The sequence below is a fragment of the Pistacia vera genome, unplaced genomic scaffold (genome assembly GCF_008641045.1).
Source record: "Pistacia vera cultivar Batoury unplaced genomic scaffold, PisVer_v2 Contig430, whole genome shotgun sequence".
Taxonomy (NCBI): Eukaryota; Viridiplantae; Streptophyta; class Magnoliopsida; order Sapindales; family Anacardiaceae; genus Pistacia; species Pistacia vera.
Genome location: NW_022196258.1, coordinates 1,895,314 through 1,915,291, shown reverse-complemented (window position 1 = coordinate 1,915,291; position 19,978 = coordinate 1,895,314). Strand labels below are relative to the sequence as shown.

At 34.3% G+C, this 19,978-nt stretch overlaps 2 pseudogenes; both read left to right on the top strand.

The window, feature by feature from the left end:
• Nucleotides 1–4,811: 4,811 nt before the first annotated feature.
• LOC116143497 lies at nucleotides 4,812–7,996 on the top strand (annotated as a pseudogene).
• A 6,125-nt stretch (nucleotides 7,997–14,121) lies between these two features.
• LOC116143496 lies at nucleotides 14,122–16,503 on the top strand (annotated as a pseudogene).
• Nucleotides 16,504–19,978: the final 3,475 nt, after the last annotated feature.

Here is a 19,978-nt window from a genome sequence, read left to right as displayed (position 1 = left end):
CAGTTGAAAGCAAGTAACTGTGCTCTTTATTGAGCAAGCAAGAGATTTAAAGAATTTTATCTTCCATCAATCACAACCTAACATATTGTTAAAATTAAACAAAGATAATAATTCATAAAAATTCTTCAATTAGATAAACACATATATGTTATACATTAGCACGAGTGATTTACGCATGTATCCACAATTTATGTCACATCAAACACGAGCGGTTTGCGCATGTATCAATAATTTATCTACTCTCAAACACAAGCGATTTGTGGATGAATAGACAATTTATTTCCCATCAAACGTAATCAAATACCATTTTTGCATTAAAACAAATTGATGACCTTTGAGTGAATAGGAGACCAGTTTCCATCTATAAATAACCTTGGAGAGCATACCATAAACATTGAGTTAATAAGGATCAAGAGTTGAGTTGAATTAAGAGACAGATGGGTTTTGTCATGCATTCAAAAAATGTTCGTCCTCATGCAGTTTGTGTTCCATTCATAGGTCAAGGCCATGTACTTCCGATGCTTAAACTAACGAAACTTTTGCACTATAGAGGCTTCCACATTACTTTTAAATCCAAATTCTGGACAAGGGAGAGGTACAAATTTTTCAAACCAAAAATCTTCTGTATGTGGGAAACCTGGTCACACAGCTGTACAATGCTATCATAGGCTTGACTTATCTTATAATGGTCCTCAAAATCAAAACCAACCTCAACAGTCTCAATATCACCAAAACACCCAACAACAATCCTTTTCACCCAATCAGATTGAATTTTTAGAATAGGCAAATCAAGTGTACTACCTGCAAAAGGATCATAGCTCTACCAATCAATCAAAAGAAGTTCTTACATCACAATCTAATCCATCACAACTACAGCAACATTAACAACAAATTCCTCAGCTTGCAGGTCCAATGTCCTACTTTGCTCAACCTATCTCAGTAGTAGATCCTCAATGGTACCTTGATTCTGGAGCCACCAATCACATCAGCTCAAACACTCAATCTCTGGAGACTGTTACACCTTACAGTGGTCCAGAAAAATTGCAGCTTGGAAATGGTCAATGTCTCACTATCACCTATACTGGTAATCTGCATCTTTTTACATCATCATCTTCACATAAACTACTAGTTAATAATGTGCTAGTTGTGCCACAAATTACAAAGAATTTGATTAGCATATCAAAGCTCACTCAAGATAATGAAGTTAGTGTTGAGTTTCTTGCTAACTTGTGTATTATAAAGGACAAGGAAATGCAAACAATTCTGTTGGAAGGGAGACTTAGCAATGGATTGTATCAGCTATCTTCACCTATTACTCTGTCTCAAAGTTTCCATGAAAGATCATCATCCCTTTGGCTCTGATAAGTTTGCCTCAAGAATAAAGTCCTCCACTGATATAGAAGCTATCTCCACAGTTGACAATTCAAGACTTCAAAATTTACATTTTTCAAATGTAGCTACTGCTATCAATAAGCATGACTCAGTTGTATGGCATATGAGACTTGGCCACCCTCACTATAAAACTCTTCAAGCCATGTTACATAATGCATTAAATAAAAAAAAAAATTATGTTCTAGAATCTATGTTACACAATTGTTTAGCTTGTAAATTTGGGAAGTTGCATCAGCAACATTTCTCTCCATCAGCAGCAGTTAACACAAAGCCCTTGGAGTTGATCTTTACTGACCTATAGGGTCCATCACCAGTAGTTTCAAAGGAAGGATACAGATATTACATTACCTTTCTTGATGATTTCAGCCGCTATTCTTGGATATATCCACTAAAGCAAAAATAGAAGCCTTTGTCATTTTCAAACAATTTCATGTGTTTGTGGAAAGACAACTTGAAACTCAATTGAAATGTATTCAAACTAATTGGGGGGGTGAGTTTAGATGTTTTCTACCTTTTCTAAATTCTCATGGCATCAAGTTCAGGCATCCATGTCCCCATGTCCACCAACAAAATGGCAAAATTGAAAGGAAACACCGGCACATTATAGAAATTGGTCTGACCTTACTGGCCCAGTCCTCACTACCTTTTCAATTCTGGTGGCATTCCTTTCATACAACAGTTTATCTGATAAATAGGTTACCAACTCCAATCCTTCAGCCCTTATCCCCATTTGAGAAGTTGTTTCACAAGCCTCCTGATTATACCATGTTAAAGGTGTTTGGCTATAGGTGTTTTCCTTACCCAAGGCCATATAATTCTCATAAAATGGACTATCATACAGAATCCTACATCTTTATTGGTTATAGCTCTTCTCATAAGGGCTACTTATGTCTAAGTGAAACAGGACGAGTCTATATCTCCAGACATGTTGATTTTGATTAAACAAATTTTCCATCCAAGGATGTGCAAAGTGTTATTTCTACATTTCAACAACAATCAACTGAGTCAGTAAGGTATCCCTTTAACCAGCAGCTTCTATGTGCACTACCAACTAATTTTTCACAAAAATTTGTAGATTCACTCACACTACCACTGATGGCAATTTACTAAAATCAGCAACAACACCCTCAGATGACAATCTGACTACATCGTTTTCTTCAACTCAACCTCAAAGTCAGACTCCTGATGAAAAGGTCACTGAAAATGTTCCAATATTGGCAGAACTTCAGCTTCTAGGACTCTACCAAGTTATGGATAATAAAATATCCTCATCAACTCCTACAATTCACCTAGAGGTTGAACTTCCTTTTCCTCAAAATTCATCAGCCTTACAGTAGTTAAAAACCAACAAACACCCTATGATAACTAGATCTTAATGCAAAACGAATGCTCTGGTTGCTGAAATTGCCAAGATGTCATCTACAGCACTAGTTTATAAACCTACGAATGCTCTGGTTGCTGAAATTGTCGAGACGTCATCTGCAGCACCAGTTCATAAACCTACGAATGCTCTGGTTGCTGAAATTGCCAAGACATCATCTGTAGCACCAGTTCATGAACCTACTAACATACATGCAGCCTTGAGCTCTCCAGAATGGTTTTCAGCCATGAAACAAGAATATGATGCACTAATAACACTTGGATGTTAGTTCCATATGAAAGTCAAATGACCTTGGTGGATAATAAATGGGTGTTTCGTATTAAGTATAACATGGATGGCAGTGTTTCCAGGTATAAAGCATGGTTGGTGGCTAAGGGGTTTCAGCAAACTCTTGGAATTAACTACTTTGAAACCTTTGCTCCAGTAGTCAAGCCATGTACCATCAAAATCATCCTTGCTTTGGCTGTCCAATTCAATTGGAAAATTAAGCAAATGGACATCAACAACGCCTTCTTAAATGGTGATCTTACTGAAGTTGTTTACATGACACAACCAGCTAGATTTATTGACACAAACAAGCCTGCTTATGTATGTAAGTTGAAAAAGGCTTTGTATGGCCTTAAGCAGGCCCCTCGCGCCTGGTTTGAGAAGCTTAGATGAGTGCTATTGGAAAAGGATTTTCAAAACTCTTCATCAGCATCAAACAGTAACTTGTTCATTCATCATTCTTCTATAAAGGTTGTTTATTTGCTAGTATATGTGGATGACATTTTAATTACAGGTAATGATTCTGTTTATATTCATCAGCAGTTGTTCGCTGAATCAGCTGTTGTTTGCTGCATCAACTGTTGTTCTGTTTGCTTCATCAGTTCGCTGTTGTTCATTTTCATCAACTGTTGTTCATTGCATCAGTTGTTCACTGCATCAGTTGTTGTTCTGTTTGCTTTGTTGTTGTTCATTTCATTAGTTCGTTGTTGTTGTTTGCTTCATCAGCTATTCACTTAATTAGCTTGCTAAATCAGCTGTTGTTCGCTTAATTAGTTCACTAACTTCATCAGCTCGTTGCAGATTTATTATTAAAAGATCTCAGTTTGAGGGAGGATATTACGGTGTTTATTTTTCAAACTATCACAACTTACTGCTGCTCAATTAGAGGGAGCATATTACGATGCAAAAAGACGTGCATGTGCTGCATGTACTGCATCAGTTGCTATGAAGTGCAACCTGCATCAACCACTCACCTCACCACCTCACCACTTATGTTGGCAAAACTGATGAACTTGATTCTGCAATTGACTCTGTTACAACTGGATTCTGTTACAGCCATTGCCAAACGAAGCAACTTGATTCTGTGATTCTACAACTTGATTCAGTTTCAGTTACGTCTTAGAATTTGTATAAAAAGGACTACATAATCAATGCATTGTAATGTTTTGATCTGTTTCTAATAAACATTTCTTTAGCAAGTTTTTCCTTGCTCTGTTTTTCTGTCAAATTTCATTTCTTCTTCTCTGGAAAGTTTTACGACTTTCATTTCTCGATTCTAGGACTTCTTCACTCTTTGTGCTTCAATAGAGAAATCTTGCTTGGCTCCCTTTAAAGATCTTCTCTCTCAACTCAACAACACATTTAAGTCAAACGTTCCTCTAGTCACTTACGTAGTATCTGATTACATTATGAGCTCCACAGCTCCATGTTTAAGTCCTTACCACAACTTCAAGACATAGCAACAATCCCACAAAATTCCATGTCACCCAAACCTTCACCACAACTCCTCAATGTAGTACCTCAAACCACCACAGGAAATTTTGAAAATGACCTTCCCGAAATTGATAACAGCATTGACACATATGAAAATCCATCACTACATGAGAGATACACACCAGAAACCTTAGAAATACCACAAATCGTAGCCCCATAGCCAGCTACCACATCAACAGGATCACCAAATCCAACACCTATCGTAGCCCCATAGCCAGCAACCACATCAACAGGATCACCAAATCCAACACCTGCCCCTTCAGGAAACATACATCCCATGGTCACTAGAGCAAAACTAGGTGTGGTAAAACCCAACCCTAAGTATGCTTTGACCACAATCACCTTTGCCAATGTACCACGTGAGCCACAAAATATCAAAATAGCCTTAGCACACCCTAGTTGGAAAGCAGCAATGAATGAAGAGTTTGCTGCTGTTCATCAAAACAAAACATGGAAACTCGTTCCTTGCATATCTAACATGAATGTCATTGGTTCAAAATGGGTATTCAAGTCAAAATTCAAGCCTGATGGGACTATAGATCGACTCAAAGCGTGTTCGGTTGCAAAAGGATATCATCAAGTTGATGGAGTAGACTACACTGAAACTTTTTCTCCTATGATCAAATCAAGAACAATTCGGATGATTATAACTATCGCTCTTGTTAAGCAGTGGTCTATTCGACAACTAGATGTAAAAAATGCTTTTTTGCATGGCTTAATTTTCGAAGATCTTTATATATAGCAACCACCAGGAATGGCAGACCTGGAACATCCAACATATGTTTATAAACTACAAAAAGCACTCTATGGGTTAAAACAAGCACCACGTGCTTGGTTTGATTGATTTAGTGCTTTCCTTTTTAAATTTGGATTTTTTTGTAGTTTAGCTGACCCCTTCATTATTTGTTTTTCACTCTGAATTTGGTTCACTAATCGTACTACATTATGTGGATGACATATTGCTTACAAGATCTACTCCAGAACTTGTTGAAAAGTTCATTACGTTATTAAGCAGTGAGTTCGTGATGAAAGATTTGGGACGAATTCACCACTTTCTTGGAATAGAAATCACGACAACAAATAGGGGGCTTAATCTATCTCAGTCCTACTACGCCCTTACCATACTTGAACGCTCCAATATGGTAGATTGCAAGCCAATGAGTACACCTCTTGAAGCTAAAACCAAAACTTCTTCCAATGGAAATCTTTTAGAAGACCCAAGTTACTATCGAGGTCTTGTTGGAGCATTACAATAGCTTACACTCACTCACCCAGATATTTCATTTAGTGTTAATTATGTATCCCAATTCATGCATACCTCCACAACGACACATTTAATAATGGTTTGACGTATCCTACGATATGTCAAAGGAACAATTGAAATGGGATTACATTTTTCTTCACATAGTACACTTGATCTTTTTGCTTTCTCAGATGCAGATTGGGCAGGGTGTCCTACTACAAGATGATCAACTACAGGCTATTGTGTGTTCCTTGGAGGAAACCTCATCTCGTGGTGTGCAAAAAAACAACACACCATTTCGCGATCAAGCACAGAAGCAAAGTACTACACCATGGCTAACACAGCAACTGAACTCACTTGGATGACATTCATTCTCAAAGATCTTTGAATTGCAATAACATCTCCTCCCATACTTTACTGTGACAACCTCAGTGCCCTTTATATGACAGTTAACCCTGTATTCCATGCTCAAAGCAAACACATAGAGTTGGATTATCATTTTGTGTGTGAACGAGTTGCACATGGACTGCTTATCACTCAATATATCTCCACTGATAGCCAAGTTGCTGACCTCTTCACAAAGCCAATGTCAAAAGCAGCCCTTCAATATTTTCGAAACAAACTTTGCCTCCAACCCCGGCAAAGTTTAAGGGAGGGTATTAGCAACAAACCATAGCTCGGCACACTCAACATTAGTGAGAGTCAATGGGCCAATAAGGAAGCATAAGATTCTTGAAGAAAAAAGGGGGAAGACTCTCACAATATTGCCGAAATCAGTGGAGAGACGTTGAGGGGTATTGGAGCTTTACCGGCAATAAGTTTAAACCAAAATGATGATCCAGCAAGTCCAAAAATCAGGAAAAATCATATCAACATGAAGATTCATCAGTTTCGGCTAATATGGAAGATCCTAATGTAAAGCTGTCAAAAACAAGTAAATCCGAGACATGAGTGCAGAAAATCCTGTCCAAAGACCAATTCATTTCATTGATTTTACTTCTTTAAATACTCCTCTTTAATGCCTAATGGTTCACGTTGCCAATTATTGAATAAGAGACATATCAATTTACTCTTTCTTCTTCTTTTGTTATATCTTTTTTCTTCTAGCCAGTGCTTGTGGCTTCATGGTTTACACACAGTTTCAAAATTTAAAAGAGAAGGGTTTGTTCCATCTCAAAGGCAATAACCTATAATATTTATTTCTTTGTTTGTAGTCTGAAAATTTTTTGTATTGATTTTACCTTTTCTTTTTTATTTGTAGATCCCAGTTATTTGACAAATGGGTTTTTGGATACTACAATTGATTGGATACCCGGTATGGAAGGCATTAGATTAAAGGACCTGCCATCTTTATTCAGATCTATTGATATGAATGACATAGTGGTAAATATCTGCATGGTTGGAATGGAGAATGCTTTTAACGCATCTACAATCATTGTCAATACCTTTGATGATTTAGAGCATGAGATTTTGGAAGCACTTTCTCTACTTTTCTGGGTATCTACAGCATTGGTCCACTTCAGCATCTTCTGAATCAAGTGCCAGATGATAAAACTCTGAGTTTCATAAGATTAAACTACTGGGTAGAAGAACCAAGATGTATAGAGTGGATCAATTCAAAGGAACCAAACTCTGTCGTCTATGTTAACTTTGGGAGTGTGACTACCTTGACAAAACATCAACTTGTTGAATTTGCTTGGGGTCTTGCAAATAGCAAGAAGACCTTTTTCTTTTTGCGGGTAATTAGGTCTGATATGGTGGAGGGTGAATCAGTCGTTCTTCTTCATGATTTTATTACAGAAACCAAAGAAAGGGGTTTCTTGGCAAGTTAGTGTTGCCAAGAAGAAGTTATAACTCACCCAGCGATTGGACGGTATCTAACGCACTATGGTTGGAATTCTACGATGCAAAGTTTGTGTGGTGGCTTGCCTATGATATGTTGGCCATTCTTTTCTGAACAGCTGACTAATTGTTGGTCTTTGAGGAATAAGTGGGATGTTGGCATGGAATTAGAATCTAATGCTGACAGAGCTGAAATTGAAAGACTTGTGAGAGAACTGATGGATGGAAAAAAGGGCAAACATATGAAGAAAAAAGCGATGGAATGGAAACTATTGGCAGAAAAGGCAACTACGGCTCCTAATGGATCATCTTACAAGAATTTTAAGCAAGTGATTAACAACGTTCTTCTAAAATCAAGAAATAATTATGAAGATTGATTTATTTTGTTACCAATAAATTTGCGACATGGCACACCCTAATGTTATCGAGGCCATGCTATGTAAGTCCCTCACACATGATCTTTTTTTCATTTTTAATAAGTTTTCTGACCATTTTGAATTTAATACCAGTTTTAGTTGATAGATTATTATTTATTTCATATTATCCAATCCATCTTTAGGATTTTAATTATAAATTTCATTATTTAACGGTGGTATGGTTAGTGTATGGAGTGAGGCACTTACACACGTCAGATAGGCATGGATTACCCAAAAAAACAAAAACAAAAAAACAAAAAAAATAATAATAAATCAATCAATCATAAATGCAATTCTGGGTCCAAACTATTCAAGACGCATTTAATACTCAGAGTTTGATAGACATAAACTAAAACTGTTCTTGACAAAATTCTATGTATAACAAAGCAACAAAAATTGTTCCTAAGGCTGAAAAAATATTGGGTCCATTTTGGTTTGTTATTTTGGATAAGATTTTGGAAATAGTATTGAATAGTTAAATAGAGTGATTATTATAAGATTAAATTTAAAAATTAACCAAAAAAACCCCCTAGGTTTGCTAATTTAACTAAACACCCCAATATATAAAAATTTTATAAAATGACAAAAACACCCCACCTACCCATAGTGCCAAATAATGGCCACCACTGCTAGAATCTAGTCGGAATCTAGCGTTACAACGTAGACCGGTCGTGCGTCGATCTGCCCTTTCTCGACTAGATCCACCATGGATCTGGTAGGAAAAGGCCAGATCTGGCCGTCGATAGTCGCAAAAGGCAAGATCCACTGTGGATATGGCCAGAAAGGCCAGATTGGTGAATTACTGGCCAATTCCGGTCATTTGTAGGCCATTGTGGTAGATTCTGGCTACCACTGTTGGTTAAAGGTGGTAGCCGGAATCTGGCAACTATGGGTGGGTGGGAGTGTATTTGTTAATTTTTAAACTTTTTTGGTAGTGTTTAATTAAATCAATAAATTTAAGGGGTCTAAAAGTAATTAAAAAAATATAATAGTATTTCCTAAATAATTAAACAAACAGTTATTTTGAGAATAGGATTGGGAATAGGGTATGAAATAATGAACCAAACGGACCCACTGTTTTCATTTGTTCTGATTTTACAAATTCATTGGATCTCTCCCTTGAATTCAAATCAGTAAAAAACAATGTCCTTGTGCCCTTCTACCTTTTCCATTTTATTGCCTCTTGACTCTTGGATACCCATTTTCCATTTTATTATTCATAGTGAAGCGTTGAGAGAAAAAGATGAAACCTCTCAAACAGTCAAACTTTTCATTTCTAGACTTTCTTCTTCTCCCAAACTCTCCTAATTTCTCTTTCATTTCTTATTTATCTAAAGAGTCGTACAATTTCTTCCAGTTGGCAATAAGTTGAGAGTTGCATTGAGAACACACCTTCACCAATTAAAAAACTAGTTCTTTGTTTTGCCCATTGAAGAACTTAGTAAGCTAGAGAGTGGTTGTGATTGAATTCACAATGAGAGGGCGAACCTCTGTTTATATAATGGGCTATGATAGTTTGAGTCCTTGTAGAATTCGAAGTTCACATAGTATCAGGAGTTTGAGTTAATAGGAAACTCATAGTACTGGTCTAAGTAAGACTAGGAGTACTAGTTCATGTAAGACTATGAGTCTTTGATGAACTAGGATTTGTATGGGACTTAAATCCTATTGTTGAATGAGTATAGACTGGTGGGCCAGAGTCTAGGTCAACCTAACCCGTAAAGTGGCCCAACCCATGGAGCGGCCCAGAATGTAGGTTGGCCCAATTCGTAAGCTAGCCTTAATCGTAGAGTGATCCAACTCGTAAAATAGCCCAACTCGTGCAGCGATCTAACTCTTGGTGTGGACCGGCTCATAGAGTGGGTTGTTTCATAGAATGGTTCTTCTTAGATAATGGGCTATCTCATTGAATGGTCTTTCCACATGATGGGTTTTGATGTGGGTCCAACTAGAGTTGGATTGTGGCATTGGATTGTATCCTAGACACTGAAATGATCCTTTTGTTATTGGGCCTGATAGGGTCCAGTATGAATTTTGGCTCATATAAAAAATAAATAGGATATTTAAAAATACTTAAATATTTTTAATAAAAATAATATGTAAAGAGTGATCGATGTCGCATGCCTTATTACTTGGTTGCATATGCAACAAATGCATGATAATTTTTCCTTTGTAAATATACTCAAATAAATGTTAATATTATAATTAAAGTAAATAAATTACAACAGAATTATATTTTCATTTGGGTTAATTCCAACAGCCTCTAAGAACCGTTAAATTTCATACACTTAATGATTTTCAAAAACTATTAAATATCTCATATCCTAAGATCTTTCATACAAAAAATGAACTTTTCTGTAATTTTTAGAAATATTTAATGGTTTTTTTAAATTAGTCGACACCTAAGCTTTGACAATATCCGAAGAGGCTGATGAAATTATCCTTTTTATTTTTATTTCGGTCAACATCGATGAATTAGTGCATAGAGTTTTTTGTACACACACAATCACCTTCTTTTATATATATAGCACAAAACTTAAATTTTTTTTTTTTTTTTAATATATGGTTTAGGATAGAGAAACAGTGAAAATATTAAACGAATTGCAATTTCATACCCCAGAAAATTGATTAATAAGATCGACACCTATAATGGTTACAAAGTATCATAAATTCCCTAATAAGTTTTCTATTTTTGCTAATTTTAGGGTGATTTTGATCATTTTAATGATGTATTTAGACATTTATATAATCTTTTCACAACTTGTGAGTATCCATGACATTAAGCTATAATACTAAAGATAAATAAATATTTTTATTATACTTTTACCTAATAAATATAATAAACACAGTTAATAACTTATATTCAAACACAAGAATATTTAAATAAAATAGACTTTTGAAAATATTTAAAGGAGAGCATTTCATACACCCTAATTGACTAATTTTATTGACAATCATAATTTTTAGAAAGTTAAGTCATAATTTGGAAGTGACTGATAGTATTGAAAAGAACACTATTAAATATATAAATTATTTAATACAGTATGAAGTAACACAAAATAAATGAATAAATTTATAAAAAAATATTTTTTTTTTCAATTAATATAAATGAATGATAAAACAATAAAAGTGTCTTGGTTTGATAAGTGTTTATATAGTTAGAGAGTTTAAATAACCAATTTAGGAGAAAAATAATTTGAAATTATAGCTAGAGACATGTATCAAATAATGTAGTTTTCTTATGGCATCACAACATTATCACAGTATATGTAGATAATATGTACGTCATAATTTAATGCTTCATTAATTTTAGAATATGTGATGAAATGACCATTGCACTTCTTCACGTGGCAAAGGGAGCCTATGAATCTCATTGGGTAAGTATTTACATTTAGATTATATGTTGAATTTTATTAATCTTTTATAGCTTTTAATTATTTGTCTTTGTTGAATTTTCAGGCAGTGTACACGGCCAGATGGAAGAGAATTGCGAAGGAAAGACAAAAACATGCCAAAACCAAGATACTAACGTGTCTTCAAGTCTCTCCAACTATTAATAAGAGTAGTAAGTAAAAAAAAAAAAAAAAAAAATACTAATGTGCCTTAAGTCTTCGACTATTAAGACCAAGTTATAGTTTACATATATTATGATTCATTGTAGAAATCTAGTTTTCTAGTTTATTAAACCTATTCTCTCTCCAATTTTACTAAATTATTTAGTTCAAATTCTTTAATTTTAATACATTAAATTATTTATATTTAATTTTAATAATGTTGTTTAGTTGCTATTTTCTTTTAATCAACATTCCTTACTAAAAATTCAAATCTTCATTGATTTTTCCTTAGCTTTGAAATTGTCAGAGATTAAACTAAGCTTATTTAAGTTTATTAAAAGTCTAGTTTATTTAGACTTGTCAAAATAGAACTTGTTATAGTTTATGATAAAATTTAGTATTAAGGTTTGTGGTTCAAACAGAAATAAGGTTTGGTTCCTATATAAAGGAATCTGTTTGGGAGTTTTTATTGTGAGCTTGAGTTGGTGTTATGTTACTGTTATTGATGTTTAATGTGAGAAAGAGTTTTTATAATATTTTCCACAAATTTATGCATTTATACAAATTAAGTTATGTTTGAAATGACAGATGATATCTTTAAAAATATATAAGTATTCTTAATAAAATAAGGAGTGATCTATGACACATGCCTTATTGCTTGGTTACAGATGCAACATATGCATAATAATTTATTTATTTTTTTAAATACACTCAATAAATGATAATATTGTAATTAAAAAAGATAAATTACAATAGAATTATATTTTTATGTGGGTTAATTTTACCCACCTGTGAGAACTTGTTAAACCTCAAACGCCTTAATAATTTTTTAAAGCTATTAAGTACCTCTTATTATGAGATTTTTTACAATTAAGCTTTTTAATATTTGTAATAGATTTAACTTTTTTTTTTTTTTTGGTTATTTTGGTGGCTTTTTTAGTAATTTCGAAAAAAAAAATATTTAGTAGGTATTGAAAATCATTAGGTGTTTAAGATTTGACAATATTTAAAGGGACAGATGAAATTATCCTTTTTATTTTGCTCAATATCAATAAAACTATATAAGTGTATAGAATTTTTTGGACTTCCATCATAACGATCACTTTCTTTTACATATAGCACAAGACCTAATGTTTTTATTTAATTATTAGCTAATAAATATAAATTCAAGAACATTTTAGTAAACAGGGACGAGTGAAAATATTAAAAGAAATAAAAATTTCACAAACCCTAAAATTGATTAATGTTATTGACACCCATGATTTTCAGAAGGTATAATAAATCCCTTAACAAACTTTCTATATTTGATCAGAGATTTTGATAATTAAAATTATCTATTAGAGGGATTTTATAATATTTTCAAAACTTATGAGTATATATAAAATTTAAGTCATATTTTAAAAGTGGTCATATTATAAATATAATATTGGATGTAAAATTCTTTTATGAGATAATTAGTTAAAAAAAAGGGTTAGAGTGAAGGTATAAAAATTGTGAAGGGTAAAAATAGAAAAAAAAAAAAAAAAAATAGATGAAATTTTTTATCTACTAAATCAGTTACAAAAAGTTAGGCTCCGCTTGGTACATAATTTGGGAAAACTTTCTAGTTTTTCAATAAAGTTAAACAAATAATTTGTCTTTTGGTTCACTTATTCTCAATATATTATCCTATATTATTTAATTTTTTTTAAACCCCTTAAATTTGTTAATTTAATTAAACAATTCAATTTTTTTTAAATTGACAAAAACACCCTAACAACCCACATTTACCATATTTTAGCCACCATTGTTGGAATCTAGTATAATGGCATACTATCGGCTGAATCTAGCTGGTAGTGTACCGAATTAGCCTTTTCCGGCTAGATCTACGGCGGTCGTTGACGATCAAATGCGGCCAGATCTAGTTGTAAATTTGACCTTTTCGGTGCATGACCGGCAAGATCTAGCAGGCATACGCCAATACGGCGACTCCAGCTACCCTCCGACGGTGGTGACCGGCTGTCCGTATTTAATGGGTGGGTTGAGGGTGTTTTTGTTAACTTTTAATATTTTATTATAGGGTGTTTAGTAGATAAACAAGCATAAGAGGTATTTTTATTAATTTTCAAATTCTACATCGTAATACCTACCCAATTTAACTTTTTTCAAGATATTATTTTAAAAACTATTAGAATAATGAACCAAACGGACCCTTAGATTGTAATTTGGGAAAAAAAAAAAAAAAAAGGCTTCTTTAAATAGTTTGTCATATAATAAAAAAAAAAAAATCCACCTTCTCTTTTATATTTATGACTTTAAATTCTTAGTCTCTGAAGCAAACTCTTTATCTTGTCTCTGTCTCTCTCTCTCGTCTCAAGTAAGTAATCTCACAGACCAATTTTTAATTAATTAATTTATTTTTATTTAAAAATATAATCTTTAATTACTTGCTTTGCTATTTTATGTCGAATTGGTTGATTTCGATTTTGATCAGACTGTAATGTTTCCCCAATTTAGTTGACTCGTTTATATCAATTATTTATTATGAACAAACGTGCTCTCACTTTAATAATAATTTCTTTTATTCACATATATTAAATAATTGGAGTAGTCGTCATTCGAATTTTGTTATTTTTTCTGTTCAAATCTATTTATAGTCGTTTTACAGTACCGGGAAAAATTCTCATTATTGTTACTGTGTCTGTACTCTAGGTTAGGGTTTGTGGGGATGGTGAACTAGGACTGAATTTAAATGTTGTTTTTATACCTTAATTTTACAATTTTTTGTAAACAAACTGATCATTGATGAAGCATGCAATGAACGGAATGGATTAGAGTAAGAAGGTCAATGTAATTGTTGAGGATGAATTGTGTTGTGCAGTGCTACCTCGGATTGTATGTTTAGTTTGTTAGTGCAGTATTTCGTTACATACGGATAGGAAGGTAGTTGGAATAGTGAATTTTGGTGTTAACTTGGATTGCGGCTAGAAGAAAATCACGGGTTGCAATGATTGATTGAAAGTGCTTTTAATATTTTTTGGATTGCGGGTGAAGTAATTTAATCTTTTACATAATGGGTGGAAGTGCGATAGATAGTTTGATAGATGATGGTTGGGAGCTCCCTTCCCTATCTAGTGGAGAACAGTCTGTGGCCAGTGGAGAACGGACTGTGGTTTTAGTTGGGCGTACTGGCAATGGAAAAAGTGCCACCGGGAATAGCATTCTCGGAAGAAGGGCTTTTAAGTCCAGGGCTAGTTCATCTGGTGTTACTAATACTTGTGAATTGCAGAGAACTGAACTCAAAGATGGCCAGATCATTAATGTTATTGATACTCCTGGTAGGTAACTTGGATTTGATTGTACAGTTTACAACTTTGTTCTTGTATCTGAATTTGTTCATCAAATAAACTAATGTGATGAGTAATTTCAAGATTCTTTGATTTTTCTGCTGAATCTGAATTTATTGGGAAAGAAATTTTCAAATGTATTAAATTGGCCAAGGATGGTATCCATGTAGTCCTAGTAGTTTTCTCAGTGAGAACCCCTTTTTCACAAGAAGAACAAGCTGCGCTACACAGCTTGCAGACTTTGTTTGGAAGCAAAATTATAGACTACATGATTGTAGTCTTCACCGGTGGGGATGAACTTGAAGATATGAGGAAACATTAGAAGACTATTTGGGTCGCGACTGTCCAGATCCTTTAAAGGTTTCTTTTTGAACTTAAGTTTGATTTATTAGCCGTGTTGTTTATTTTCTTAAAGGTCTTTATTTTGAGTGAATTTATTTGTGAAGTTCTAGGGTCCTCTAAGGTTGGAACTCCCTCTACTATCAGGGATCTTTAACTTTATATAGGATTTAGCAATCCAATCTTGTCACTGGATCTATATTTTCCATACATTGACTGGTTTGCTGGTGAGGGACCAGTATTTGCTACATAATTGCAATTAGTGTTACATGATTAAACTTTCTTTAAAGCCCGTATAGATCTGTCCTCATGATTGTTTTTTATTCTTTCTTCCCTTTCAGTTGTCTCTAATTTTAGCGAGAGATTTTTTTGGTGGCAACAATGCTAACACATTTGCCCCAACATTTACTTGATGATTTCTATTTCTTACTTTTTTAACTTGAGAAATGTTTTAACCAAGCTCACTCTTTAGTTGCATAAATAATTTGAGCAGATGGGTAAAATTTTCTTCTAGCCCTTATCTTGCAGTCAACAAAATGGATTTATCCTTTGCTCATTTTACTTTTTATCATTTATAGGAATCAAAATTGGCTTGTATAAATACTGCAATATATTGTCAAGCTTGTTGATGCTCAAGAAAATGTCATCCTGTGTCTACAAATTGAGGCTTTTGCTTGAGCTTTTTGTAAAATTATCACATTATTTCATGCTTTGTTATATAATGTAAGGAATCTAACCTTATGATTTAAAGTTACCAATTTAGAGCCACTGAGTTTGAGAAGGAAACTTTTTCAGCATGTTGTAATGAATGGGCTTGTCATTTTCTCTAGTGATTTGGTTCTGGTTGAGGTCTTGAAATACAGGAAGTAGGCATTTATTATAAATCAAGTCAAATTACAAGCACTACGGAATTATTTTCTTGAAACTTTATGCTTTACCTTGTAAAAAATTATAAGCACATTTGATATTGTTTTTATTTTATTTTGTTAGCATATATTTTCTAGGCTGAACATCTTCAAGCTTTACGATCCTTAAAATGTTCACATTAATTCTGTAAAAAGCCTTATATAAGCTACTTTTCAAATTTATATTAACATTGTTTCAGGATGTTATTGCTTTGTGTGAAAATCGGCGAGTGCTTTTTGATAACAAGACTAAGGATGAAACCAAAAGAGCTAAACAAGTTGGCCAACTTCTCTCCCTTGTTAGGGCATCTCCAACCCACGCTATTTACACCAAAATAGCGTGAAACAACTGCTTCAATGCAACGTTAACCAAAAAAAAAAAAAAAAAGAAAAAAAAATTTTGATGTATGAACAGTGCCATGCCAATTTGGTGTGGATGAACAGTGCTGTTAGATATAAAAGTATAGGCTATCCCTGTTTTGCTAAGCGGTGTCGTTTTCATCAAAGTGACAGTAGGATGGTGTGACGTCGTTTTGTAAAGACAATGGGTAGATAAAGTGAGTCTTCTGTACTTACTAAAACTTAACGAAAATTAGCTGAATGAAGAACTGAAATTCTCTCTAAATTTCATCCTCTATTCGTGAACCCTAGCCTCCTTTCATGGTATCAGAGCACCATTGACTAACGTCAAAAATGGCAGGAAACTCTGATAGATCAAGATCTGATGATTTTGAGAAGATTGCTCAACAATCATCCAGCTCGCCAGTATCTGCAACTTCTGCAATTTCATCAAGTCTTCAGGTCATCACTCCGAAGCTCACCAAAGACAACTATAGATTCTGGCGTTCTCAAGTCTTATTCGCTGTAGGAGCTCATGAGTTGGAAGATCACTTAACAGGTCTGATTCCATGTCCATCTCCTCTAATTTCTTGCAAAATAGACAATTCGAAGGATAAGAACACAGATCAAATTAGTGATTGTTTGATAATTGAGAAAATTAATCCAGCTTATTCCTTGTGGAAAAGAACTGACAAGTTCTTAGTTAGCTGGATTCTTGCTTCAATTTCGGAAGGAATGTTTAGAACAATTTCGAAGTGTCAGTTCTCTACAGAGATCTGGTTTTCTCTTGAAAAGGAGTTTATTACTGATTCAAAAGCTAGGGCTTTACATTTAAAGAACTTACTTCAAAACACAACTAAGGAGAATCTTAGCATTAGTGAATATGTGAGAAAAATGACAGGAATTGTAGAAAGCTCTCTACTAGTGGTCAGATTGTTTCAGAGGATGATTTGTTACAACATATTTTAGATGGATTAGGGCCAGAATATGATGCTGTCGTTGTTAATCTTACATCACGTATTGAATCACCTAATGATTCCGTGTCATTGCAAGAAGCACAATTTCTGCTCCAAAAGTACGAAATACGCCTTGACAAGTTCAATTGTATTGACTTTCACAATAGTTCAGCTCACACTGTGTCCACAGTTAAAGCTAAAACCTCAATAGAACCAAACACTGTTCCTACAAATGCTTATAATATGACTCAAGTCACTGGACCCTCTTTTGATACAGTTGGTCATCACAAAGTGAATAATTCCTATTCTGTACCTTTCCCTCAACCCAGTCATATGAATTTTCCTAATCACTTTAATCCATTCCCTCAATCACAACCCTCATTTACTCAACAATATGGTTATAGTTTTGGAGATAATGGACCTGTCTCCTATAACACATTTGGAAGAGGTCGTGGCCGAGGAAATGGTTGAGGAAGGCCTATAAGTCAAGTTTGTAACAAAACAGGACACATAGCCATCCAATGTTATCATCGTTTCAACTCTAACTACAATGGTGGTTTCACAATGACTGGTAATCACAATCAATACGGAGGTTTTAATGGTCCAGTTCAGAGTTACAGTGGGCCTCCTGGTTCAACTTATCAAGTTGCTGATCCAAGATCTAATAATGGTTTTCATGTGCCTAGCTATCAAGGCTATCAAGGTCCTAATCTGACAGCTGTACCACCTCAGAATTATAAGGGCATCAATAATTCAAGTTCAGCTCAGAGTTCTGGTTTTTCAGTTCAACCATCTCAGAATGTTTCTCAGAGTTCTGGTGATCTCAATCAGGCACATTTTGCTACTCACATGAACAATGCTGGTTCATGTGTGACAAACACATCCTTTCCAGTTTCAAATCTAACCTCTGGTGGTCCTAATATGACGGTTTTAACAGCTTCCTCATCCACTCCACAAGACCCTATCTGGTACATGGACTCCGGGGCCACGGATCATGTAACATCTGATTTGTCTCAGCTGATACCAGTCAGGATTATGATGGAACTAGTCAACTTCAAGTCGGAAGTGGTGAGTTTTTACATATCACTCATACTTGTTTTACTTTGTTACCTAGTCAATTGCAAACTAAGTGTCTTCATTTAAAAAATGTTCTTTGTGTCCCTAGAATAACAAAAAATCTTCTTAGTATATCCAAATTCACCAAAGACAATAATGTTGTAGTGGAATTTAATTCTGATTGCTGTGTTGTCAAGGACAAAGTCACCAGGGCAATTTTACTACAAGGAGAGCTTAATGCAGGCCTATATCAGTTGGCTCTTCCCTCTCAATTCACATCTTCTTCCTGTTTTTCAAATCTGCCTGCCTTACCAAAGAATAGGATATACACTGCATCAATCCCTTCTGAATCTTCAATAAACCATTCTGATTGTACTAAAGACAGTTCAGTTTCAAATGTATCTTCTAAAGATCACATGTCTACTGTTTTTCAGCAGTCTGATGTATGTAGTACTAGGAATACAATAAAGAATTCTGTTTGTTCTCAAGATAGTAAAGATCAAAAGTCTGCTATTTTTCAGTCCTCTAAAATTCAAACTGATGTATGTGGTACTAGTAATACAATAAAACATTCTGATTGCTCTCAAGACAATTTCATTTCCAATGCATCTCTTAAGAATATCGTATCTACTGATGTTGCATGCTCTACTATTCAAACTGATGTGTGCAGTGCTTGTGATAATTGTGTTAAACTTATTTCTGGTTGCAATGCTGCTGCATGTACTGTTACTAATGCCATCACTACTAATGTGGTTGCTCCTGTTGCATATTCTGTATATACTCCTGACTGTGTGCTGTCTTACATACCTGATCATACATTCTCTAAGGTTGCAAATCCTAGTTGTGATATGTCATCTATTTACTTAGCCAATACTCATAATCATAGTTCCATGATTTGGCATCAAAGGTTAGGCCACCCTCACTCCACTGTTTTTAAGAAAATTGTTCATCATATGATTACAACTGACTCAACTTTGTCTAAACCTATTTCTACAATTGATTTTTGTGAGGCTTGTCAGTTAGGTAAAATGCATCAAAACAGTTTTCCTGTTTCAAGTTCTAGAGCAACTGCACCCCTTGAATTAGTACATAGTGATATCTGGGGACCTTCTCCCTTGGCATCATCAGAAGGCTTTAAATATTATGTTCAGTTTCTTGATGATTTCAGTAGGTTCACCTGGTTATTTCCTCTTAGGACCAAGGCTGAGGTTAAATCCATCTTTGTTAAATTTCATCATTTAGTTGAACGACAATTTAATTGCAAATTAAAATGTCTTCAATCTGATCAAGGAGGTGAATATAAGAGTCTTATACCCTATCTAACCACTGAAGGCATTCAATTTAGGCACTCATGTTCCTATGTTCATCAACAAAATGGCCGTAGTGAAAGAAAGCATAGACACATAGTTGAAACTGGCTTGACTCTGCTTGCTCATGCATCTATGCCTTTATCTTTTTGGTGGCATGC